Source organism: Ambystoma mexicanum, chromosome 6p (assembly GCF_040938575.1).
Source record: "Ambystoma mexicanum isolate Mex_15411 chromosome 6p, UKY_AmexF1_1, whole genome shotgun sequence".
NCBI lineage: Eukaryota > Metazoa > Chordata > Amphibia > Caudata > Ambystomatidae > Ambystoma > Ambystoma mexicanum.
In genome coordinates, this window is record NC_090935.1 from 216,432,590 (window position 1) to 216,459,716 (window position 27,127).

Consider the following 27,127-nt stretch of genomic DNA (forward strand, 5'->3'; position numbering starts at 1 on the left):
ACCCAAAAACTAACCAACTACACCCAGTGGCCTTTTGGTCCAGAAAATGTTCTCCTCCTGAAATCAACTACGCAATTACCGATAAAGAGTTACTGGCCATCAAATCTGCTTTCAAGGCTTGGCGTCACTACCTTCTCGGGGCAAGACACACCATCACCGTAATTACGGACCACAGAAACTTACAGTATTTAAAGACGGCCAAAGCTCAATCTTCACGACAACTCCGATGGGCTGTATTCTTTGCGGAATTTGATTTTGTAATTACATATCGCCCTGGCTGCAAGAATGGAAAAGCGGACGCCTTATCCCGGATTGGCATGGAAGAACCTAATTCGAGCTTACAACCTGTGCCCATCATACCTGAGCAAAGAATCTTAGGCTTAACTTCATTGCAAACTATTGAGGATATCCAAACGCAAGTAAAACAACTTCTAGACTCTTCAACCTTACTGGAATGGAGTCAAAAGGGTCCTCATTACACCGTTAAGGATGACTTACCCTACTTCCAGGAGCGGTTGTTTCTGCCAAGTAAAGAATTGCAAGAACTTGTTATTGCCCATCATCATGAATCTTTAATGGAAGGACACCCTGGTATCGCTAAAACGGAGGAAAAAATCAAACGCCACTTCTGGTGGCCTTCTTGGAGAAAAGACATAAAGGGCCTCATTACCACCCAGGCGTTAAGGGTTAACGCCGTCGTTAACCCTTAACGCCTATTCTGATTTTAACGGCTGCTCTTAGCAGCCGTTAAAATCCATGGCGCTAACCTGCCATGATGCTAATTACGCCACCGTAATTTACGGTGGCGTAATTAGCGCCTTCCCCACTCCCATTATGCCCTATGGGGCAAAAATGGGAATGGGGAAGGGAAGATGGGAAATGGGGATTTACCGCCCCACTCACCTTGGAATGGGGCGGTAAATCCGCCATCCACCATGGTGTAAACGTAGTTTACACCATGGTGGTAAAGTTGGCGCAATTAGCGCCTGGGTCGTAATGACCCCCAAAGTCTTTTGTACTGTCTTGTGGAATTTGCGCCCAAAACAAGGCTCAAAAGAAAAGACCAGCCGGCCTACTTCAACCCTTGGTTATTCCACCGGCACCATGGCACACCCTGTCAATGGACTTTATAACAGACCTGCCTCCTTGTGCTGGTTACAACACAATCCTTGTAATTGTGGACCTATTCTCCAAAATGGCCCACTTTATCCCTTTAAAGGGTTTGCCTTCAGCTTCCACCTTGGCCAAGGAATTCCTGGAGAATATAGTTTGCATACATGGTTTCCCTTCGATATTAGTCTCGGATCGTGGAAGTCAATTTATCTCACATTTTTGGAAGAAGTGTTGCCAACTAGCACAAATAGATGTGCGGTTATCCAACAGCCACCACCCCCAGACCGACGGACAAACCGAGAGAACCAATCAGACTCTCGAGCAATATCTCCGGTGCATGTTACACCAATCCGAGTTAAATTGGAAAGACATCCTTTGGATAGCAGAATATGCATACAACAATTCAGTGCATTCTGGAACCGGACAAACCCCCTTTTATACTTTGTATGGTCACCATCCTCGGACCTCTGACCTAGATCCACCTCTGACCCTGGAAATGCCTGCAGTAAATCATCTGCATTCCACAATAACCCGAGCCTTCAAAGAAGCTGCAACTCATTTACAGCAAGCCAAGAAAAAGTATAAAGAAAACGCTGATTTGCACCGAAGTAAAACTCCTCCTTACCAAGTAGGAGACCAGGTATGGCTAGCAACTAAACATTTACCCCTCAAGGGCCCGCGAACCTTCAATCCAAGATTCATAGGACCTTATCCCATCAAAGCTATATTCAACCCAGTGGCCTTTAAACTGGATCTACCGCCCAACATGCGTATTCATCCAGTTTTTCATGCATCACTTTTGAAGCCAGTACAACCAGGAACCTGATTGTCCAAGCCTCCAGATCCAGTTCAAATTGAAGGGGAATTAGAATTCGAAGTTAAAGACATTTTAGACTCCAAGGTGGTAAAGTCGAAACTCTTCTATCTTGTTGACTGGAAGGGATATGGACCTCAGGAGAGATCCTGGGAGCCTAGTAACCATTTCCACGCACCTCGATTAGTACAAAGGTTTCACCAGAGATTTCCGAACAAGCCCAAACCCCCGGAGGGAAGAACCTTGGGAGGGGCCTTGAGGGGGGGTACTGTCATGATGCCTACCTCCAAGGAGCCAGGTCCGACCCAGCAACCCCAGAGGCAGGCATCATTTCCCCCAGGGGAGTGCCAGCGGGCCCAAGCTGGGGCCCTTTGGACGCAGTCCTGGCGCCTTAGGCGCCAGGCTCATAAAGCTAGACATGTGTTCAAGTGTTTTAATGTGCACTTACCTGATGCAGACCATGCTGCCACATCCAGGCCCTCTTGAGGCCTGAATGGAACTACTTTACCTGTGGGACTACTTTCCACCCGGGTGTGGTCGGGGAAGGATACATACCTGATCGGAGGAAGGATACACACTTGGAACTTCTTCCAAAGCTATCTAAACCACACCCGATCAGCAACTCACGCTTCGCGTTGTTCTGCTCCTCGCAGTTGGACGCTCACCGTGTCAGCTCCTGCATCTGGACTTCAGCCACGCCTGTCAGCATCCTGGGTCACCTGCAAAGGGAGACAAGAGACCTTACCAGCTAAATCTGCACCACGGAGACATCACACCGACGATCCTGAAAAGGAAGACATCATTTTTAAAAGCATTTCGTTACGATCGCTGCAGCGCTGCATTTCACTCACCTTTCCTGGGTGCCTCCATCTTCAGCAGCGATCATCCGGATACACAGCCACTTCCCAGAGCCTAGAGAAAAAGACAAGAATAAGAGGTGAGAGAAGGAAGGGAATAAGACTTACCTGTTGGGTCATGGGTCATTCCCATTTCATTTCGGGTCTTGCCGCTTCCAGGCATTTTCCGGACCCCGGCCCCTATGAGGAAAAAAGACAAAGACATTGAATGAGCGTATGCAAAGACAGTTCCCGAGCGCTCATCCAGAACTAACCTGCCATTTACTGGAACTGGAACTGCACGTTTCACTTCAGGTCGGCGCCATATCTCCGGCATTCTGAACCCCGGCCCCTAAGGGGAAAAAAGACATAAGCATTAGCGCTTGCTGCAATAAGACAATGAACATTATTATTAAGCTTGGACTTTTGAACTTGCAACAGAGCTTTTACAGAGCCTTACCTGAATAGTCAAGCTTACCTGAACTCCCATCAATCCTCAATCCAGTGAAGTAACTGGGTTTCAACGCGCCCCTGCATCTGAAGCAGGATGGAGAGCTCATCCTTCCTGACCCTAAGGTGAGACTTCACAGGGAATCGTGGAAGGGTATCGTGGAGGGTTGAAAGAGAGTGGGAGGCTTGAGCATAACTCAGTCAGTAGGTAATACTCCCTTTTCACGCACAGGGGAATAGACCTGCGAGCCGGAGAAGCCAGAGTAGAGGGCCCTTCCTGTCCATCTTCAGAGTCCTGCGCTTCACCATTGAAGAAGCATCAGCACTCGAAGCCAGACCTGCGCCTCCGTGGGAATCAGGTGTGCGTTACAGTATGGTCTAAACGTCTTCAGTGACCACACAAAAGCAAAACATTCTTATTTCAATGGTTGCCCACCTTGTTTCTGGTTCCTTCAGCTTTCTGCTTATGAAGCAAATGGGGTGCCTCCTACCTTTCTCATCCAGCTGACTCAGAACTGCACCTATACCTGTATTGGAAGCATCTGTTTACACAATAAAGGTTTGGTTGTAGTCAGGAGCTCTTAATACTGGAGCTTGACAAAGGGCTTTCTTAAATCCTTCAAATGCTTGAGTGCACTCCTCATTCCACCTGACCTTTTTGGGAATGCTGGGTGAGGAGACTACATTCAAGGGAGAAGTTATGGTCCCATAGTTCTCTATGAAGTTCCTATAGTAGCCAGTGAGGCCTAGGAAGGCTCTCCCTTGGGTTTGAGTAGTAGGGGGGGGGGGCAGTTCTGTACAGCTTGTACCTTGCTAGGCAATGGCCTGATTTCACCTCCTCCTACCTCATGTCCAAGGTAGACCACTTTATTCTGACCAGTTGAACACTTACTGCCTTTATGGTCAGATGGGCCTGCTCAAGAGCCTGCAAATCATATCCTAAGTGGTCATCATGCTCTTTACAAGTAGGGCTGAACACTGCAATGTCATCCAAGTATGCCATACAGAAGTCCTCCATCCCATTCATAACTTGATTAACCATCATTTGGAATGTTGCAGCTGCATTCTTTAGTCCAAAAGGCATTACCTTAAACTGGTAGAGGCCTGCTGGGGTGGAGAATGCAGTTGTATCCTTGGCATGGTCTGTCAGGGCTATTTGCCAATAGCCTGACGTGAGATCATATGTACTGAGGTACTTGGATGAACCAGGTTTGTCCACCAGTTTATCTGTCCTGGGTAAAGGAAGGGCATCAGTCTTTGTGACTGCATTAAGAGCTCTATAATCCACACATAATCTCAACTCTTTCTTACCTGCCTTTGGCTCTAGTACAACTGGACTAGACCATGGAATGCTAGATGGCTCTATTACCCCGAGATCAAGCATCTTGTTGCCCTCTTCCTTTATGTGGGTTCATACATGATCTGACATCCTGTAACCTCTGCTTTTAACAGGTAAATAGTCACCAGTGAGAATATTGTGCTGGCCCCAAGGGGTCAAGCCTGGTGATAGTGAAAACAGGGAGGCAAACTGATTTAACAGACACTTGCACTCCTCCTGTTGTTCCAGTGTCAGATTAGAAGAGAAATTGACTCCTATCTTCTCATCTAAAGGCTGTCCTCTGAGTAGGTCAGGTAGAGGTTCGCTCTCCTCTTCCTCTTGAGCTGAAGCTAGAAGCAAAGCTCCTACTTCTGGTCTTGAGACATACGCTTTTAGACGGTTGGTGTGAAAGACTCTGGGAGCCTCCTTAGGATTGCCTAAATCCACCAGATAGTTGACCTCTCCAAGTTTTCCCACAACCTTGAAGGCTCCCATCCCTCCTGAGGGACTTCTCTATAAGCAAATAGAAGGCATGGCAGTAGAAGGTCCCACTTTATTCTAAGGGGTTCCTCTAAAGCACCTATCATGCTCTTCATTGTACGGTTAAACCTTTCTACCAATCCATTTGTTTAGGGATGGTAGGCAGTTGAGAACTTGTAAGTCACTCCACATTTTTTTCACATGTCCTGCATGTAGTGGGAAATAAAATTGGATCCCCTGTCAGAGATGACTTCCTTAGGAAAACCTACCCTGGTAAAAATAGTATGTAGGGCCTTAGCAACAGCCTGTGCTATAACAGTCCTCATAGGTATAGCTTCAGGGTGTCTAGTAGCATGGTCTACTACAACCAGGATAAACCTGTTGCCTGAAGAGCTTGGAGGGTGTAAGGGACCATCAATGTTGATTCCTTCCCTCTCAAAAGGGACTCCCACCACTGGGAGAGGCACTAGGGGTGCCACATTCTTGGCTCCACTCTTGCCAGATGTCTGACAAGTGTGACAGCTCCTACAGAATGTGTCTACATCAGACCCCAACTTAGGCCAGTAGAAATAAAGAGAAAGCCTTTCCTTAGTCTTCTTGAAACTCAAGTGACCAGCTAATGGAATCTCATGGGCTAATTGTAGGAACTGGTGTCTAGTCTCTAGAGGCACTACAAGTCTCCTGTAGTCCCCTGGGATAGACTCAGTTGGTTCACTGTAGAAGAGGCCATCTTCCCAGAATAATCTATGCTTCCCTGGCTCTTGCCCTTCCCGCTGGGACGATGCCTGCTGGCAAAGGCCTACAAGAGTAGGACACTCTCTTTGACCTCTGCTGAAGTTTGCCCTACAAGGGCCACCTTCTGCCAGTAAAGACTGCAGCTCAGGATGGTCTGTAGGATCCAGATCTCCAACAAGGGGAAGGTCTTCTTCCAACTCTGATTCAACCAGTTCTGGTTGTTCCTCACACTCAGCTTTAGCTGGTGGAGGAGTCACAGGCATGACTGTGGACAGTCTTCTCGGGATGTCCTGGTAGGTAGCACAGGAGTGTTTGCTGGCTTTGTCTTGGAGTTTTTAGGTTTCCCCTTTCCTCCTTTTTCTTTGAAATAGCAGTCAGTAATTCCTGTGGATTGGGGGTTATACTATAATTTCTCCTAGAAATCCTTCTAAGGTACTCTCTCTGGCCTTCCTTGTCTGCTCCTGTTTACTTTAGCTGGGAGGCCTGGGGCTGCTTGATACAACTCCAAGAGTTTTTAAGTCATGTCCCAACAGGACTCTCCCAGGTACTTATCTCTGCACACTAACAGGTATCTTGACAGTCATGTCATTGCACTGGATGAGAGCTGGTAACTGTGGAAGCATTTGGACAGGGCTTCCAGCAAGCTTAATGAGGTATGTGGGTGCCAAAACAACATCCTCGACCTTGAAAAAAGATTCATCCAGTACAGTAATGCTGGCCCCAGTGTCTCTGATGGCAGGGGTCTCCTGACTATATAGTACACTGTCTTTGTAATATTCGTTGGTATTGTCTGGGATGGGATTATAGACATCTAAGTTCTGTTGTTCCCACAGACCCAGGGACACTAAATAAACACTGGCTGAGACTTTCATGGGTTCCTCAGCCAGTAGGTGAAAGTTTCCACTTGCCATTTGTACTTCTTCTGTTGGGGAGAAGGCTAAGGAGACAGTGTGGATCCCTGAAGGTTTACCCTTACATCTCGGATCCCCTTTCACATGGTCAGTTGACCCACAAGCAAAACATTTCCCAAATGTTTTGATAAATGGGGGCTTGGTCTGACCTCCCTCTGGTTTAGCACCAGAGGTTTCACTAGCCTGATTCAGTTTTCCAGGGGGCTTACCCTTCTTAAGTTTGCGGCCCTCTTTTGGAGTGGAGGTATTGGAATTCTGTTTGTTATCTTTCTTGTGCTGCTTTCCCTCATCCTCTTCTGAGTAGCCCCAGAATTCTTGTGAGTAGCCCTTTTGGCAACCCACAAGTCAGCAGCCTTTGCTAACTTCTTTGAATCAATTTCCTTAGAATCAGCCAAGTGCTGTCTGAGCTCAGGAGAGCAGGCGTCATAGATAGATTCTAACATGACCAGATTTCTCATACCTTCATAAGTGTTAACCCTGTAACACTTAACCCAACCATCTAAGTTTTTCAAACATTCACACACCCAGGTAGCCCAAGGGGTACCATCATGCTTTTTTAGTGTTCTAAACCTCCGAAGATACTGGGAAGGAGTTTTCCCAAACCTAGCTATCAAAGCTAATTTCACATTTTGATACTCCATCCTGTCTATTTCCTCCATTATAGCATCAGTTGCAACCTGGGGTAGCCTAGACAAAAGCCAGGGAATCAGCTGATTCCCTGTAATTTCCTGAATCCCATAGTTAAATTCAAAAGCAGCCAACCAATCCAAAATATCAAGCTTAACCACAGATATACTTACTGCATCTTTGGGCTTGCAAGGCCTCTTAGGACTGGAAGACGTACAAGACTCTGGGAGAGAACCATTCTCAAGAGACAATTTCTTCATTTCAAGAGCATATTGTAATTCCATTTCCCTTAGTTTATGTTCTTGATGTTTACTTTCAGTTTGTGCTTGGAGCCTTTTGAATTCTAACTCAAGTCTCATCTTCTCAAGAGAGACAAACTCTGGACTCAGTATTGAAACTAGTAGGGTGCCTGTGGCTAAAGGTTGAGGCCTAAGAGCAGGTACAGGTGCAGTAGGGCCTACATCTTGAGACTCCTCTGCCTCTTCTAACTCATCAATAACATTGGAGTTGGACTCTGAAACATTATCATCCACATCATCATTGTCCACATTTTCTGCAGAAGTAGGTGTAGCAGACCTATTACTCATACTTTGTAATTCTAACAATCTTTCTATCAATTCATTCTTTTTGCCTTTAACAGTGAGGTTCCTAGTTTTACACATGTCCTTTAGTTGGTCAACTGTTAAATGACTAGAGCCTCCTGTCTGTAGTTATCCATATCAGCCATGATAAAACATTTGCTTTTCTAGTGGTGCTTAGCCTTGTGAAGGTTATTTGAACAACAGTAAGAGCAGCACTCTCAATGTAACAACTATACTTCATCCCACCACTTGCCACCAGTGTTAGGCAGAATTACATGCAGCACCCTTTGGGAACACTACACACAATTAAAACTACAGGTGTAAAACCGTAATGCAATCGTATAGCCCGAATAGTATGAATAGTATGTTGGCCAGAAGCGAATTGCATCATGTGACAAACATTGCAAACCATGGAGCCTGAATGTGACCATTGGGAGTCCATTTTGTAATTGCCTGCCATTTTCTTTTCTGTAACGCTTTTTGCAAATGTATTCTTTGCTTCAGGCCTACACACAGTGCGAGGCCACAGCTTGAACTTTGAATGCTAACGTAGACAGGAATGTGAAATCCTGCAGAAATACATTGTTTTTCTTATTCTGTAAAGCCTTGAAGCTGTACATAAACCGCAACTAATCAGCAACCCAGGCGCCAGCCTGTCTTGCAAACGCTGTTGTAGAAGGTAGTTAAATAAGAATGATATGCAACTAGTGGTGCTCCTTCATGAAAGATGGTATTTTCCCTGCTTCAGAACTGCCTGACCCTTAGCCCATGAGTGCATTGAGTAGATAACGATAGTTGGAATGTCTCCCTGCTAGAACACAATATCCTTCCCCCTGCCAGCGCCCTGTGTCCCCCGAAACAGAAAGCTGTCTCTGCAGCCTCGGCTAGAAATACAAAATGTTTATACTGAATGTAGTTACGTGCCTAACTGTCAATTACCGAACCCTACCTTGTATGTCACGTATATGGGCAGACCGAATAATTCTGTACAATGATGATGTGTTATGTATATATATTACTGCTTTACCGATGCTCGCTCTCTCTCCTCTCACGGTGTCTGTGAACACATGTCGTGAGGCGTTGAGACCCGGTCGGCCGACTGAGATATTCTGAAAATAAACCAGACTTGTTTGGGAAACTAACCTCACGACTGGTGTGTCAATAGTATATGGTTATTATGTCTTTATTCCATATATGGTCTTACACAGGTGTAAGCGCAATCTCACCTTTGGTAAAAGTCTGTACTCCACAGTTTTGTGGTAGCAGGGATGAACAGCCAGGCTTATCTCAAGAGGGATGTGAGCAGTACAAGGTGTTACACAAAGGACTTACAATCACAGTGGTTCAAACAAACACTTACTCAAGGTTTCTTGGTAAAACAATATTAATTTATTTACCCAGTCATTTAGAAAACATTCCAATATCAATAAGCAGCTCAATATCACACTATAATACACTCCAGTACCAAACCAATAAGTTTCTTTCTGAACAAGTTAGGCTTCCCAGAAGCGGGAGCAAAATGACACTCAGTAACTTTAAATGGGACTAAAAAGTCACAGGTTATAAGAATTAAACACAAATATTTTCTTAGGCAGGTCAAATAGTTCAGTTCACTACAAGAGGCAATTCAATTAAATAAGCCTGGAGCAAAGTCAATGGATCAGTGTCTTGGATAGGATAGCACAGTTCTGGTAGTAAACGGTTAAGTCTTTGCTAATTTTATTAGAAGTAGTTTGCACGAAAAACTGTTATATGTCGGATTTGGAGCGAACAAGATGGGAAAGTTTCAGAAACTTTCACCGCGGCAGAGAGGATTTATCAACTGCGTTTGCACAGTACCTTTGTAATGAAGGAAAGCTGTAGCTGAGGCAATTGTTCCTTGCAATTCCTGCAGATCTCGCTGTTCCAGGGCCTCGGTCATGGGGACAAGAGGGAGGACTTCGGTCAGTTCCTGCACTGACTGCACAGGGACGGATCCACACGCTTGGCAAAACATTGCTTTAAGGTGTGAGTGCCTTAAAGTCGACAAGCTGGTATCCTTCTCACTGGCTATCTGGTTTTCAACAGCACTCTGAAGAAAATTCAACCAGTATGGAGATGGTTTCCAGGTGGCTTGTGAGTTGGTTGTTCCCACCAGCTCAAGGGAAGAAGTCGTCCTTGAACGGGCTTCTCTGTCGAGGGAGTTTCAGGCTATTCGGACGTGCAGCAGTGCTTCATCAGGAAAACCAACGGTCCAGGAGTTGCAGCAGTCATCTTCCTTCAGCTCATCTTCGGTTCTTTCATTCCAGTGGTCGACTCTGCCTTCCAAGTCCCACAGACCTGCTTTTAAACAGTTTTGCTCCCATTCATTTCAGCCTGGCTGCCACTCGCCCAGCAGGGTGGCTGTCCTTGCCAGACAGTCAGCCAGCCAATCACGCCAGAGTGCATTCAGGTCTCCTAGGAGACTAAGCACAGGGAGTTTTGGGCACCTCCCTCACATCCTGTCCACCCCAGACACTCGGGCGCCAGACGGGGTCTTCAGTACTGAAGCCCGCCAAAGGCAAACAAACAAAGGGACCAAACCTGGTTTGGCATGCAGAGACACACACTAGAAGGACCTTTCCAAAAAGAAATGGCAAAAAAAGTCAATCAGAACCTGTTTTTACAGAGGGGGCACAGACGCCATCTTGAAAAACATGGCTCCGGTGGATTTTAGCTACCGGAGTGTTTAAACGGGTCACGGTCTGGATAATCATGGTAATACCACTGCCACCTACCATTCTGAGAGGAAAGGGTAGCATTTGGCATTGGCAGAGTTTTCTAGGCATAGGGAATACTAGGTATTCCCTCCAGCACTCTGCTGTAAGGCAGTGTGTACTGGGTCTAGCAATTTAAAAAGACTAGCAAAGTCAATTTAACTTTGCATTCACTGGGAGACAGCAGTCAGTCCCCGAGAAGGTTTTTAAACCTTGGGAAGTCTGAAAGACATCCATGTGCCACTGCACTGAGGGTGCTGTGTGACACACTATAAAAAGATGATGGGCCTAATTATGAGGCGGGCGGAATGGGTTTAACGGCGCCGGTAAAGGCGCTGGCACCATTAAACCCATTCTGCCCTATTACGAGATTCCCTTGCAGGACTCGCTGTGGACGTTTGGTCAGACCAAACGGGCCCGTTGTTAGCTCCCTCCCCATTCCCATTGAGCCCTATGGGGGCTCGAAAGGGAATGGGGAAGGTCCGGGTTCCCTGAATGGGGAAATACCGGGCCCTCCAAAGTCGTAATGGCCCGGTATTTCCCCATCCAGGGACCACGGACCCGGACTCGAGTTTGGAGGCAGCCATGCTCTTATTAAGGGCATGGCTGCCTCCAAAGTCGTAATGAGGCCCGATGCTTTTGGAGTGGTCTAAAACTCCATATCCAAAGAACACGAAAGTAAAACAGACATCAAAATACATGAAAGGGTGGGACAATAGGCTCACACTCTTTCCATGTAAAAAAAAATCAAGTCCCCAAAATTTTCTGGGGGGTCTCTAAGGTAAAGGAAATTAGATTAGCACATTTATGAGAGAATTCTCCCTAACAGGAGAATTAGGCATTAGGGCTGCAGTGGGTGTCTTGGAATGGTCAGTGCAAGGGGGTCAGATGAGTATCATCATGAAAGCAACTAGGGGGGTTGGGGCTGGTGGGACCCTAGACTGGAATGGTTGGGGTTGAGAGGGAACAGGAAGTTTAGTGGATATGAATGTACACTTGGGATATTGCTTGTTATGGTCTCACGCTCTATGCTCAGCACATTCTTTCGGTAATGATATTGAAGAATTGTAACAACGGCATGGCAGGACTTTTGTAAGAAAGGTGCTCGCGCTGAGCTGACAGGGGGAGGCGATGGTGTGTGTGGGCTTGCTGTGCGAGGCACTGGGGAATGTAGAGCTGCATTTCTACAGAGAGATGGATCGCAATTCAGAGAAAGTAGGAGAAAACCATGAAATTCTAATGGTGTCGCTAGTCAAAATTACATCACATCTACAGTATACTTATTCGTTATTTGGATTGCAAGTCCAATCTGTTCTGCGAAGCTTGTGCATAAGCACCATTATAATCCTCAACACGGACCTTGTGAGGCTGCTAGGCCATAAAGACTGCATATATGGAAACTAAGGCACAATAACCATATACTCTAGTGACACACAGACGCGTGTTTCGATTTCCAAACAAGTCTGGTTTATTTCAAAGTATTCTCAGTCGGCCGACTGGGGTCTAACGTCTCACAATGTGTGTTCCCAGACCTTGTGAGATGCAAGAGAGCAAGCAACGCTCAAGCAACAATATATATATATATAAAATGTAATAAATGAAGGCAAGAAAGCCCCTAAATGTATCATTCAGGCTAGGGTTCGATGATAGACAATCATGACAATTATGACACGTTCTGACAAGTTTCTATTACGTCTAAATATAGTTATTATAGCGACAGTAGCAGAGACAGCCTTTTGTTATGGAGAACATAAAGCTCTGTAGGGTATTTTGTGTAGATTTGGGGCCTAGCGGTTGTCGGGGAGTTTATCCCGGGGTCGGCTGGGCCTTCCGCGTACCTCCGGGCTGGGAGGCCCCAACTCCTCCCGTGTTTCCCAAAAATGAGTATGAGACACACACAAGAAGCAAGGTGGTTCTGCTGTTTATTGGACAACGGCAGGGATGGGTCTAGGATTGTACGCGTCCGTCCAGACTCTCAAAATTCGTGGGGCTCGCAGGCCCCTTTTTGCCTCAGTATGACGCGCTACTTGCGTCACCTGGGAAAGTTAGCAAAAAACCTATCGCCACTCTGGATTGGTTCCTCGAGTGGTAGGGTTAGTATAGCATACGTATAGAGAACGTTGTTAGTGGTTAAGGGTCAGTCAGGTGGTATACTTGGGTTGTCCCTTCTATTAGATACTTAAAAATTGTTACACGAAGACCCCTAATGATTGGCTAATGTTAGTGGCGTCAGTGATGAGTGCCCCTTGTTCTGATTGGTCCACTCGCAAGCCCCCCAGCCTGGGCCATCGTTGTTCCCAGCTCGCGGTGTACCTGTCATTTGCAACAATATGTAACTATGTGTTCGTACAGACAATGCGTGGATTTGCTCATATGCCTGAGAGCAGACCATTCCCATAGCTGTAGGTGTCCATTGGGTCATTTCATTGTTGCAGCAAACGTGGGACCCAGGCGACTTCTCCCTCGTGGGTCTGGCACCCTGTCAGGTTTGGCTTGGTCACGTGAGAATTCTGCACATTTAAAGTTGTATTTGCCTCTGCGTGCCTGGTTTTGCTTACAGGTGTGACCTTGGCGTCGGCTGGTAGCATACGAGTTGCAACATCGCTCCCTTGGCTGTCAGTTCTCGCTGGGCTCGTTCTGCAGGGTCAGCAATTGTACTCTTGCTCGCCCAGTGTTCATGGAGGCTCTTGCTTGCGGCCTACTTGGGCCTGATTCATAGGTGGGGATGTGTAATGCACGGCACTTAAGTTGCGGTGTCACATTGCTTCATAGGCAGTATCATGTCTTCGTTGTATTTTCATCACGATGCAAGGGTCGGGAGAAGCGTCAGCAAGCAGGTAAACAAGTGCTTTGTGCGTCTTGCGTTTCTGCATTTCGGAGAACCTATGTGAAAAATAATAAAGATGCACGTCAGTGGGTGTGTCCGTCACCTACGTCATAGCACTGAGTATATTCTTCGTGTGGATTGGTGTGGGAGTGTCCAGTGTGCATGGTTGCATGTGTGTTCTGACAGTTGGCTAGGTCGTCATGGCATCTCTAACGATGTAGGTCCTTATTGTTGAAGGGCTTAGTCGAGTTCATCCATGCCGCAGGTGTCGGCTTGAGTAGGGCAGGCTGGCGGGCAGGCTGGTGGGCACATCCGTATGTTCTTGTACCAAGGTATTTGGTCGTCTGGTCGATAGACGAATTCATCTCATGGCGGGTGTCTGGGCCGCGATCCTCTAGGCCAGGGGCGCGAGGAGATTGGGGGGTGTCTTTTCTCCCATTCTCCCACTTCACGGTATTTTCTTACCACCAAGAATAAAAGTGATTTAGCAACAATCACCCCTTGCATTCAGATTGGGTTTGGTATTATGGTGGTATCGTGGCTATGCATTATTTCAGTACACAGATACATTTAGTTGGTATGCATTTCGTTGTGGTATAATGATGAGCATAATTTCTTTGTTTTATTTGTGGCCCCAACATACAAAACCCCTTTCTTTTGTTTAGACTGTTCTTGTGATCTCTAGAGGCCTCAGGCTTCTACATTATTCAAGAACACCACATTTTCATATGGAGTGCCACATATGTCTGTTATCACTGATTTATCTACACCAGTGAGCTATGCTTCCATAAAGTATTCACAATAACATGTGGTATAATCACTAATTTATTTACATTAGTGAAACTATTTCCAGAGGCTTCTCTTTCTGCTGACTCATATACGTCCAGCAAACTATTTCATTATGTTCCACTCAGAAATCACACACACATATATACACTGAGTGGAACCACGCACACAGCTATTTATAATTACTCATAACAAAACTTTTTCCACATGGGATGCTTGACATATATTACCTAATAACCTCCCCTTTTATCAGGTGATATGGGCTAACTGTACCAGAGAAAAACAGAAGCAAATAGAAGCCTTTACATGGGTTGTGATTTACATCAATTTCATTTCAAAATCATACATTACCAATTTTGCGAGGAAGTCTTTTCTAGAATAAACATAAGAGAAGCAATTGCAAAATACATGGCATTTCATTAGATTCTTCGCAACAATAAAAAGAACGGTGCATCAGTTGACTTGCATTTCTGAATAGCAACATTAGAATGCAGCTATTGCTACGCTGCCTGACTGAAATAGCTTTCATTCACCCACCGCATTCTCGCTTTGTGTAAGATAATTACCAGCAAATTGTAGCAGATCAGCATGCAAACTCTCTGGACAGGTCGCCTTCTTTAAATGGCTCGGGACTTCCCTTTGTAACACCCGGCGAGGACATGCAGTTCCAATCTGCACTCTTTGTTCCTCAAACCGGTGCCAATTGACTGGAATCTCCAGCCTGTGAAAGTCAGCAGTACACTGGAACGACGCCCCTCAATCAGGCAGCCCCACAGCAACTCCCCTCAGGCTTCTCACCCAAGCTGTGTAAAAATGTCCACTGCCTTTATCTCTCCCCGAGATTCTTCAGGAAACCTCTGTTACAGCCCCTAGGGTGACATGCACCCAATAAAATTCTATCATGTCATACCCTCCTTCTTCAAACAATAGCTCACTTTTCAGTAAGAAACTGTATCCACTAATTTCCTGCTTATTCAGTTTTGTTTCTTTAGCAAGGACCGTGAAAAGCACAGAGAAAGAGAAAGGAAATAAAATTCTGAATGTCCGTTTAAAATGACTTTCAGCCTGCCTCATTTTGCACTTGGAGAACACATTATGATATTAATAAGTTAAGATCATGTTAGTATTGTTAATTATATTAGTTAATTAATCCTCTAATGTGTATCCTGCAACAGAGGCATTTCAGGAGAAAAAAAATGGTGCAATTGCTTGTACTGCATTATAGCAATACATTGATCTCATGCAGTGGTGCTGCACTCCAAAAGCACGCTAAATAATCCTTCAGCTCTCAGTTCAGCAAGGACATCATGTTCGTAGGAGAGAAACATTCCTTAGCACGTTATCTACGTGTTTCTATTCATGAACCAAGGGTCAGACATTTCTGAGGCTGAAAATACCAGTCTTCTCGGAGGAGAAGCACTAAAAGAATATAATTCATGCTTTAACTGCCTTTTACTACAGCGTTTGCAAGACAGGCCGGCACCTGGTCTGCTGATTAGATGCAGCTTCGGCTCACCTCCAAGGACTTTGTGAGAGCGGAAAACAATGTATTTCTGTATCGTTTGACATTCCTGTCTGTGTTAGCCTTTCAGCATGCAGGCCGTGGCCTTGCAACGTGCATGAGCTTTGAAGCATAGAATGCATTTTGCAAAAGCGTTTTGGCAGAAAGGAAAAAAGAAAATGGCTGACATTTCACAAAAAGGACGCCCTCTGGTTACATTGACGATTCTGTGATTGCAGTGTTTGCCACATGATGCAATTGGTTTCCGGCCAACATAATATACATAATATACATACTATAGGGTTGTTTCTGGTCTAACAAGGCAGGCTGCCCTGAAGTCATGCAACTTGGTAGTGCAAAGCGCTGGTGTGTCTTATTCGGCTGTGTAGGCCAAGCATCCAGAGTTTTCTCGGCAGCAGCAGTTCTCCACCTTGGTTGGCATGACCTCGCAACGATTGCAGGTACACCACATTGAAACGTCTCCCATGTGGCTCGGCTTCGGCTCATTATCAGATGATTGATCTTGCAAACTATTGTCTGATTCCCAATTATTTTGACAGCCTTCTCTTTCCATTGTTCCTCCTCTGAAGACTCAGGCTCGTACTGGTAGGGCTCTATTGTTGACATTGTACGACAAAGATTTAACCAAAAAGAAAGTATCGAGTGAAATCAGTTCTGCTACTGTAATTAATGGTTCGCAGGGGCTTCTTAGTAAGAAGATAGCTGAACCAAGTAGAAACGAGCCACGGGCGATCTAAACTAAATACAATGAAACTATTGACAAAGAAACTAGAGTGTTGTCTGATCAGAAAGGGTCTGTTTACACTTCTTGAGGAAAGCAGTGTTCTGCCATTTCCATGGGAACACATCAATAACTTGCGCACAGAGAACGTTGAAACAAGACGTGAATTGGCATTGTGGAAATTGTTGAGCGCGTCTAGTGATGTCAGCTTCAGGGGCGGGTGTTTTGATTTATCGCCACAATCGCACTTGAACTTAGGGCGATTTATCCATGGATAAGATTAGCACAAGATGGCTGCGCCCAACACGTTGTTTTTTGCATGTGTAAAAGTGAGGAAAACTAAGGTAAGATGCATAGGAACATTTCTTATGATCGATCACAGCATGCGTAAAACGACATGCCCGAACTATCGGGACAATACACATTTTAAGCGCACTCTTCCTTTAAACATGTTATAAAAAACCAATTATAATTAAAACGTGTTTGTCTAAAAGGGTACTAAAAAATCGTTCCCTACTGGGAAAACTGACTAAATCTATTCTAACTTTTCTAAATTAACTGGGTGTTATGGAATCCGGCACAGAAGTGCTTACTGGGTATTATGGAACATTACACTGTTGATCTAATTCTGTGTAATAAAACCAAGACTTGTGCTATTGTTTGCAGAATGAACTTCACGTTCTTGGGCCAACTCTGCATACTAGATTCTACCATTGGTATCTTAATTGGCAATCAGGAACTTGCCCATTTGCTAACTGGACCTAATGTAATCTAGCATTATGTTGCTAACATGCACATAATAAAAATGGCTACTGCAATGGTAAATGGGAATAAAAGTGTCTGGTCCAGATTATCAAAACTTTTTATGGAGCAAGTGAGGAGATGCACTAACAAAAGAAAAGCAGCAGCCCAATTCAGAAAGGGCATCTGAATGAGCGCCCGCCCCACCATCTGAAATTCGAAGTTCACGTTTTTCAGCAGCAAGAGTACATGAAAAAAGTGCCGCCTATGTGTTTTTTTTTCATGTGCGCTAATTTTTCAGAATCAGACCTATTGGGGGTCATTACAAATTTGCTGGTTCGGGAACGACAGTGACCTGGCGGGTGTACCGGCACCTGCGAGCAGAGCAAAGCAGAGCAGAGAAAAGCATGTCGGATGGTGCCGGTGCATCCAACCTCCCCATTCCCATTGAGCCCTATAGGGGCACAATTTGGGAATGGGGAGCATTTCATTTCGGCGCCCCTGAATGCGCAATTACCGGGTCCGGCGTGGCAGTAATGACCCGGTAATTGCCCATTCACAGGCGCCAGACATTTTCGCCAGTTTTACTGGCAAGGCTACCGCCAAACTTATAATGAGGCCCATTGTCTTTAAGGTGATAACTGGTCATTATGAAACTTGGCAACATTGTTGTACCTTTTCATAATGGTATAGATGGTCATAATGGAAGCTGGAACTGTTATGCTAACTATGCATATCCCAGGCATAGGCTTCAGATCTTGGGCATGTTATGGTGCACTTGGCACTTTGTTGGAACTTCCCGGCAATTCTGTGAGTATCTACACTTTTGACTGTAAGCCTGGAAAAGATGTTAATAGCTAGAATTTTGATGGGAATATCTATCATACGATATCAAAATATGCCATAGGGTGGGAGTACCACAGCATATTATGACTCAACTGCTATTTGATTGCACTTCCTCGGCATAATAGCCATAGTGGCGGAATGGTATGGGTACTAGTACATTTAATGTCAATGCCCATGGAAAAGACAAATCTATTGTTTTTGTCATTTACAAACAAAGCAACATTGTTATAGGACTGTTATGATCGTTGACATACTGCAGCAATTACACAACCATTTATGATTAAGACATGTTTATTGTAGTTCACATTTATACATGGTAACACATTCGGTTAAAAGTATAATTATTACTATTCTCAAAGAATCATGCAATACATTTTATATAACGACGGTTTTCATAATTCTCATTTATACATTAACCCTGCAGTCACGTTATCCAAAGTAAACAAAAAGAAAGGCATTTGATGCATGGTAAAACGTACAGAAGGCAATCACAAGCTGGAGAAACAACGTCACCGAAAAAAGCAAAAATAAATTTAACAAGCTAAAATATTCATTTTCAATATTCATTTTCATCCATCTGCAGACCCATTCCTAAGGGGACGCTGCATTACTCTCACTAATGAGCACACAAAAGCACAAGCCAGTGTGGAAATAAGCTTACAGCTGCAAAATGTTTCACAGATTTGTTGTCACTGAACCAAAAATAGTAATACTTTACTGCTTTTACTGGTGTAGGCTGATGACTGAGGAGGTCTGCAAAATTATCTCCTGACAACATCTCTATCCGTATAAATTCTGTATGCTTCAAATTAACACGTTAAAGTCATTTCTTTTCACTTATATTAGAACGCTTCCCCAGGTTTACTAGTAGATATATGCAGGACATTTTCAAGCATGCTTTTAAAACAGGGGTGGGGATTTCACAGAGGCAAAGAGTGCTATCAAGATTAGTTTATTTTTGCGAGTAAGACGTTTTTGAATGTAAACCTTTGGAAATGAAAACCGATGGAGGCCATCCAAAAGAGTAGAGCTGTGGGCCTCTGTTTAGTTTTGGTTATTTGGAGGCGCTGCAAGCAATGCCCAAACACTAAAACGATTGTCATAGGAAGTGAAGCAAGGAGATGAGATGTGATGAGGGTGCTGTTTGGTTGTCCCAGTATATGCTAATGCCTATGGCAATTCCTGCTCACTACTTCGACCTTGCCCCCCAAAACACATGCCTGGGATCTCCTTGAGCTAGCTCAATCAAGAAGTAACATCAAACCTTTCTCTGGGAAGGGCCTGTCAGTGTTAGTTCAAGTCACTTTTCCAAGAGTTAATGGCTTAATTGCAGCTATAAATGCTCTACTGGTATAAAGAAGTGCCTTACCAATATAGAAGGAGTATGTATGTCCTTGCATCTCAAGTTTTGTTAAAAAAAAGTATTGCCAAGTACAACAATGTTAGCTAGTGTATAGGTATTAGATAGGCAATTGCCAGGCACATATTTGCAGGTACTCCGATTTGTTTCCAGCTGTTACCATCTGTTGGCCAGGTAGTACCATTATAGCAAGGGTGGAAACATACCTATAGCATGCCTAGCTGAAAGCCAAAACTATTTGCTTTGTCAATGTTTGTCAATTTTGGCTGTGAGGTTGCACTTTTGGTGGACAAATAAGGCTTGAGGTCTTGTGTGTGCACTTGAAAAAGTGATGTGTCTTGCTGGTTTCTCCCTGCTCAGCATTCTGCAAGTCATTTAGGCTTTGGTTCCCTTAGCCCTTCACTGACCACGCCTCACTGGGAAGCAGGTGCAGCAGGGACACATACACAAACAATAAGGAGCATGGAGGTGGAAGATGGGCCCTGCATTCCCGTTCTCCCACTATTTTCAGATGCCTTTTTTAAGTAATATAATGTCAAGTGACTCATATAGTGCCCTTCTGCCAATAATGATGGCCTTGGATGTGTACGAAAGCAGGGCAGGGTGTGTTAGTCAGATAGTGGGAAAGCAGATATAGAGACCTGTGGTGTTGATGTATGCACATCAGAAGTGTCTGTTACCTTTGTGCTAATATGAAAACCTGGCAGGTTAGCCATATGGGCAGTCCACGGATTGTGGAGTGCAACAATCGACAACACGATTTTAGATAGAAGATAGATTGTGAATCTGTAAAGTACACTAGACCTAGAAGTCGTCTGAAGGAGTGTGGGAGGTGGAAGGATGTAAGATTCTAGTAGTGAGGAGTTATTTGAGGGATGAGTGAGGTTGGGGGCTGAGGGTGGTGTCACTTCCTAGCTCTTGGTGGTAGATTTCACTGAGATGAATGTGCCGACCAGTGTCAAACAGCAACAGTTCTGTGAATCAAAATGGTTTCTTAAAGATGGTAGTGCCAAGCGCTTCGAAAATTGCTTGTCGTAAAGTAGTCCAGGTTTCTGGGTACACATTGTAGTTGGTTGCTATTATCTCTAATTTCTTTTAAAGTGGTTGGTTGAAAAGCCAAGCCATGAGCTGTTTCCTGAAAGTCATGTGGCTCATTTCCAGGCTGAAAGATTTGGGTAGGGTGTTCTACAGTTTCGTGGCGAGAACGGAATCCACTTTGCTGTGTCTTTTTGAAGTTAGGGACTAAAGTAATGTACCATTGCTGCAACTAAGTGTTCTTGAAGGAGTGTAGTGTTGAAAATCACTTCTGAAAGAGGAAGGACCCCTTCTGTGCCATGAATGATGGGCAATGCACAAGGTTTTGAAATGAACCTTTTTTTTATGGATAGTGAATGAAGAATACGTAATGCTGGCATGACATCTTAAAATCGCTTCATTCTGAGAAGCAAGTTTGCCTCTGAATTTTGATTTGTTTCTCATCCATGTAGAAGATACCATATTTTCTGATGATAACTAGTAGGGGTGTCATGTAGATGTTGAAAAGCAGAGGTGAGGAGTGGATCTTTGGGGTACACAGCAGGTAAGTGGTTCAAGCTCGGAATTGTAGGAGCCCAAGATAGCGGTTTCTGTTGTACCCGTGAGGAAGGATGTGATCCAGTCTTGAGCTGTTTCTTTACTACCAATACCTTCCAGTCTTTTTAGGAGTAAATCGCAATTGATGAGTCATGAATGGCTGCAATGTGTAGCAGGATGAGTGCACTCTCAGAGTTTTCATCTGCATTGTTTTTAAGTATATCCCAGATGGGGCAGAGAGCTGACTATGTGCTCCTAGAACATCTACATTTGTCTTGTACATCATGAAGAAATTGATTTGTTTGAATTAAATTCTGTCGTTGACGATATATGAATGTTTACAGAAGTTTACTGATGATAGCTGGCTGGCCCACATGGTTCAGTTCTGATCTTTTTAAGCAATGTTCTGTTGTCTGCAGATTTCAGCTTAACTGGGACTCTTCTAGTGCTGATGGTGTCTTTGAGGCGAGATAGAAAGATAGGTGCTAAGTCTGGAGATTTCATGATTGATTTATAAAGATTGTGTAGAAATGGGTCCTGAGGATATCCCGAATGGTTGCATGAGTCAATGGAAGTATGTAGGTCTCTGCAGACAGAAAGAAGAAATACAATATAGATAACATAGTGGGAGGTGTTGGTGGGATCTCGTTTGTGGCCTGTGGTTTGGAACATCCTTCATTGGCATGGTGGTCCTGGATGGCGAGGATCTTTTGGTTGAAGTGTGCAGAAATCAGAGCTCTTGTGTAGTGATAGGGTCTGAGTTGCAGGCAGATATTTTTTTGAATTTCTCTGATGATCTTATGGATTTCCCTTTCACTGTGATACACTGAATCAAGGCATTTTGAGTAGTGTGTTTATTTGCTTTGAGTACTTCAGTCATGTAAAGGCATAACTGTAGAACGTATGCACATTTTCTAGTGTGTAGTTTGATTTTCTTCCAGATTTTCTCCAGTTGCTAATTTGAATTGTTTAAAGTTATTTAGTCTGGTGTGAAGCATTTGGCTCGTTTCTTTTTTTGAGAGTTTTTAAAAGGTTTCTTAGGGGCAATACAGTCCAACGTGGATAGAATTCAGCTGTGAATGTGGTGGAGTTTCGAATCCAAAGTGGTTGCACATCTATCTGTGGGGACCATCTTGGTTGCTTCTAGTCTTTTTAGTAGGGAGTGGATGTGTTTTTCTCTCCACAGTCTGGTCATGGTTGATGGTTCTGGTGAAAGTCCTAAGAGGCATGGTATATCTGTGGATTCTGTGAACAGAATAGATAAGTGATCACCCCAGGGGAGGGGCACTGGAGAGCAGATGATGATTATGTTTTCATTACAAATAATCATGCAGCATGAGTCACAGTGAAACAACACATTGACACTATTGCACATAGTTGGAGTTACTAAAATCAGAGACACTTATTGTATATTTGTATCACATTACGGCACTTATCTACCGGTGCAGGTGGAGGAAGGCATGCAGTACGGTTTCCAGAATTATGATATGCTATCAATATAACAGCACAGTCTACATTCTGTATTGGTGACAGGACAAATATTAAGAGTTGGTAGCAAGTTGGTAGCAAATTATTATGGAAACGGGTTTAGTATTACACACAAGATAATCAAAAACTGATGTCATGTTCTTTTCGTTTTGTACATGTATCTTTATAAGGTGTGTGTTTCTCCCGTGTGGGTACCCTGTCATGCTGACCAATGTGATGCAATACCAATTGTGATCATGCTGCACATAATGTATAGTGGAAAACAGGGATTAGACAAGGCCCTGATGAAGATAACTATCCGAAATGCATTGGCCAATTAATCACATGTTTGCTTGAAGTAATGTTGGCGATATTTAGACATTTGGTGAAAGGAACTAAGTTTGAAGATTAAAACTCTATAATCTAAAAATAAAGCATCAAGCCTCTATTGATTCATTTAAAGAACTTTAAGCAACAAAATAACCATCAGTGGGAATAAAGGGTGAGCGGCCCGCAACGAAGGCTAACCAGCCTAGGTCTCCTGTTCTTCATTACAAAAAATGCCATCCAGAGAGTGTCCAGTTATGTGGGTTGGACCCTTAACTATCTTTTTGAGGTTTGCTCCAAGTGACTTTGTAAAAATATTGTCTTCTTTCTCAAGCCAGATGTTGAAATCTCCAAGTATAGTTAGTAGTTGGAAATCTACAGACAGAACAGCAGCGGCATCAGTGAGTTTGTCAGCAAAGTGGTGAGTGTAGGAGGGAGCTTGGTAGATTGAGAGGAAGATTAATGTAACTGTGTGAGAGATGGGGCAGGTCAGAGTGATTAATTCACAGTCTAGGATCATTTCAATGGAGGGTGTTGGGACTATAAAGTAGTCTCTATGCACCAGAACTATGCCACCTCCTTCTTAAGTGTTTTGATGAGCGCAGTTGATCGTGAAGCCTGATAAGATACTTTGTTGGATAACCTGGGACTGATCATCTCAGAGCCAAGTTTCTGTGATGAAGATTTAGTCTATCTAGTCTTCGAAGAGAAGGTAAGAAAATGTTGATGTTTGCTTGGAGACAGAACATGCATTGATCAGGAGGCAGCTTGTTCCTATCATTTCTGGGTGGGTTCAACTACTTGGACCAGTGTTGTTAGGTTGTTCAAGGTTACTTGTATTAGTTTGTGGGATGTATTTACCCATGCATCCGAGCCCTACCTCAAAACTGTGCAGTACTGACATGGAAAACATCATGATGGCCAGAGCTTCCCAGAAAATGCACAGGGAAGTGCATGAAGAATAGGCTGCCACCCATTTTTGCCGATGTTATGGGCACAGAAGGGCACTGCCTAAAACCACCATTGGACTACCCACACAGTAGTCTGAAACCATTGGGAGTGGCAATGCTGATTGCCAAAAGCAAACCCATAACTGTTGGGAATTCATTTTCTTAAATCCCAAAAAGGGGTGCAGTACCAGTACTCACCACTATCCAAAAGCCGGCGTTTTAAAACAATACCAGATTTTACTTTTTGTAGAAAACTGAATAAATGAACCCAAAACATGCCCAAGAAAGACATTTTAAGAGGTGGATCCAATGTAAAGTTATATTCTGAAGTGACTTGAAGGTTTAGAACAAGACTGGCTGAGCTGTGGATTTCAGCAGTTTAAGTAAATTTGGACTGAAAGACACTAAAAAAAATCTAAATGTTTAAAAGAAATGAGTGACCTATTTTGAGTGTCACATAGGTTGCAATTGTTTAAATGTTATAGTTTTAAACTTAGAATCAGCATTCTAGCTGCATATGTAAAAAAATGTATTGACTTAAACTGGGGAACAAAAAGTGACATTTTATCTGAAACCTGGCTTAAGAAACTGAATTCTGCCTGACAACTACCCCCATGAGGAGTGAAACTTGAGTCACAGCTGTGTTCCCAGGCCTATCTGCCTTTTGCTGGCCACACTAAGGATATGCCATCTCTCTGATAATTGAATTAAGGGGAGCCCCCACAGAATACAGGAGCTCTGAACAAAGCCCTGTCCTGACTCAGGCAAATGTTTTATTGGCGGGAGTCGTAAATGGAGCTTCCTCTTGGCAGAAGCTGGGAGGGGCAGGGTCTCTGAGCTTGGCAGAAACTGGAAAGACTGGTTTCTGTACCATGTGACATGAAAAGACACACCTCTATAGCCAGAATATGGTTTTAGAAAAAGATGAATAACTCATAGAGCGGACTTGTGAAAATTATTTAAATGACACCATAATTCTTGTGATTTTTCTGCCCACATTTTAAGAGGTTTTTAGAACCGGTGGCATGTTCAGGGGGGTTTTAGCGGAAAAGAGGATATTACTCAAAATGTGTGCATGTGAAAAATCTGACACTTCATCAACTAATGTCCATACTCCTTGCGCACATGTGTGTAAATTTGGGTTAATGTCCGGTATTGCAAACCAGTTAAAAAGTGCAAAATATTGCCATTTCTGAATGCAAGCCCTCAGGAAGAGCAGATTTGGACAGGGTATACCTCCTGTGATATGTGATGGGTGCATGTAATTTCAAACCACTGTGTAGCTATGAAATATGTACTTGGTTCAAATCTAGATTTGTGTGCAAGTTGACAGGAGGAGTGGACTTTCTGCAGGCTGTAAAATGACATCACTCTGACACAACTTAGCTCCCCCAATCAGGGGAGAAATGAAAGCTTGGCCAATGATAAGTGGAGAGGGGCTGGCTAGTGATGCTGCTCACACACACCCATTTTCAAAACACATAAAAGCAGAGAGACAGGACAGATAGGGACCTTCAAATCCATTTGCAGCTGGAAGCTCTGCCGGGAAAATCCATACTTTACCTCCATCAACCTTCAGAGACCCAGACCAGACCAGCAGAGTAGAGCTGACCTGTTAGCAGAACCAGAGAGAGCTGACCCAGATCACTGTGAAGTGCAGAGACCAGAGTCCAGTCTAAAACCTGACCAGATCCGTGGCGTGGCCCATTTAATTCAAGAATATAGTGTGAGTACATAGAAAACTGTGCAGAACCAATCTCTTAGTTAAAATAATATAATTCAATCCTATTTTAATCTAAGTAGAACTGTCTCCTAACTGTAACCTGTCATTTGTAAAGCTGTCACTTGTCATTTTCTAGTTGCAAGCTGCACTTGTCTTTTTGAACTTTAACATTCCAAATCCGAAAAACGACCTTTATTTAATCGCTCATATCTCCGCGACCGTTTGCACTAGAGACTTGCAGTAACTTTCATCTGGAAGCTGAGATCCTAGGCTTTCATAGGACCACAAAATGATATTGATAGCCCTTGTAGTTCCTCTGTAATAGCGCCCGGCGCATTCACGAATTTTGCCGCGATTTGAACATTTCTCCACTTGCAAAAAGATAGCTGCTTTTGCTTTCCTCTTAAAAAAATCGTTTGCCTCATAAAAACTATCCCTGAATCATTGCAAGAGTGAGCCTGGACTAATATTAACTAGATACCACTCACCCTGAACCTCTAGAGGGAATTAAAAGCATTTTAACATATTTTCACTCCATTGCCAGCACATATCAAAGCATTTTGCCTGTGTTTTCAACGTCTGTAGTCTAAATTGCTGGGTGAACTGAATTACATTTGAATTGCATTTCCGAGAACTGTGTGCCTCCCTTCCATTTCCTTGCATTGCATAAAGGGGGGGGTGAATTGTACAAGAAAGTGATTACATTGTCTTTGCTGAAATTCTATCAAGTTATTTTCTTTACTGCATTTCATTCCACATTGCATCCATTTGAAACCATAAAAGTATTGTTGCTATCTTATCCATTTCATGTCAACTCCTTAGTGATTATCAAGAAGTGTGCTAGTGCCAGATTCTCTGTTGTTAATCTTTATCATATCAGATTAAGTGTGCTATTCAATTATTAATTTATTCTAAAGTGTGATATATATATCTATTGTTTAAATTATCAATTAAACCTTTTAACTTGCAAAACAGAACTACTTCTTGGCTCAGTGGGGTCAGGAGGATTCCAAGAGAGGGGTGTTATATAGGGGTAGTCATCCAGAACGCATGAACTGGACATAAAGATATATCAATAAGGGTTTTCATTCAGTATTCTAGACTAGGCGTTGACTTGGCTGTAGTGCTGAATTGAATCCTCTTACAAATTGGGGGCTTGTGCCGGACGTTTGGATTAGATCTATCACTTGTGCAGATTAATACAGCGTGCCAGCTGACCAGATACACATATCCGGTCGGAGCACACGCTGTGTTACGCTGCAAAGCACTTCTCAAAGGAACGCTCTAAGAAAAAGGTCTGTTTTGCAAAAATAAAATACAAACTTCTGTAAGTCAGGACAGAGACCAATCTCTAGAATGACGACCTTAGTAGACATGAAAATAGCCAGAGAGCACTTCTTACATAAGTTATTTGTGAGAGGTGAGTGGACTCACCAGGACCAAACAGTCTGGTTGCAGGCCATCACACCCCAAATCACGGAAACAGGGTCAGATATATGGAGAGACCAGGGTCCCTTACATGTGGCCCTGAGTGAACTATATATGTCCTCTAAGGCCAAGGATGAGCACAACAAGATTGCCAGGGTAGCGGCATATTTATATTTACATATGGGAGCCATGCAGGACAAATGTGCTGAAGGCCAAGATCTGGCGAGTAGGCAACTGCTGGCATTACAGAAGGCCCA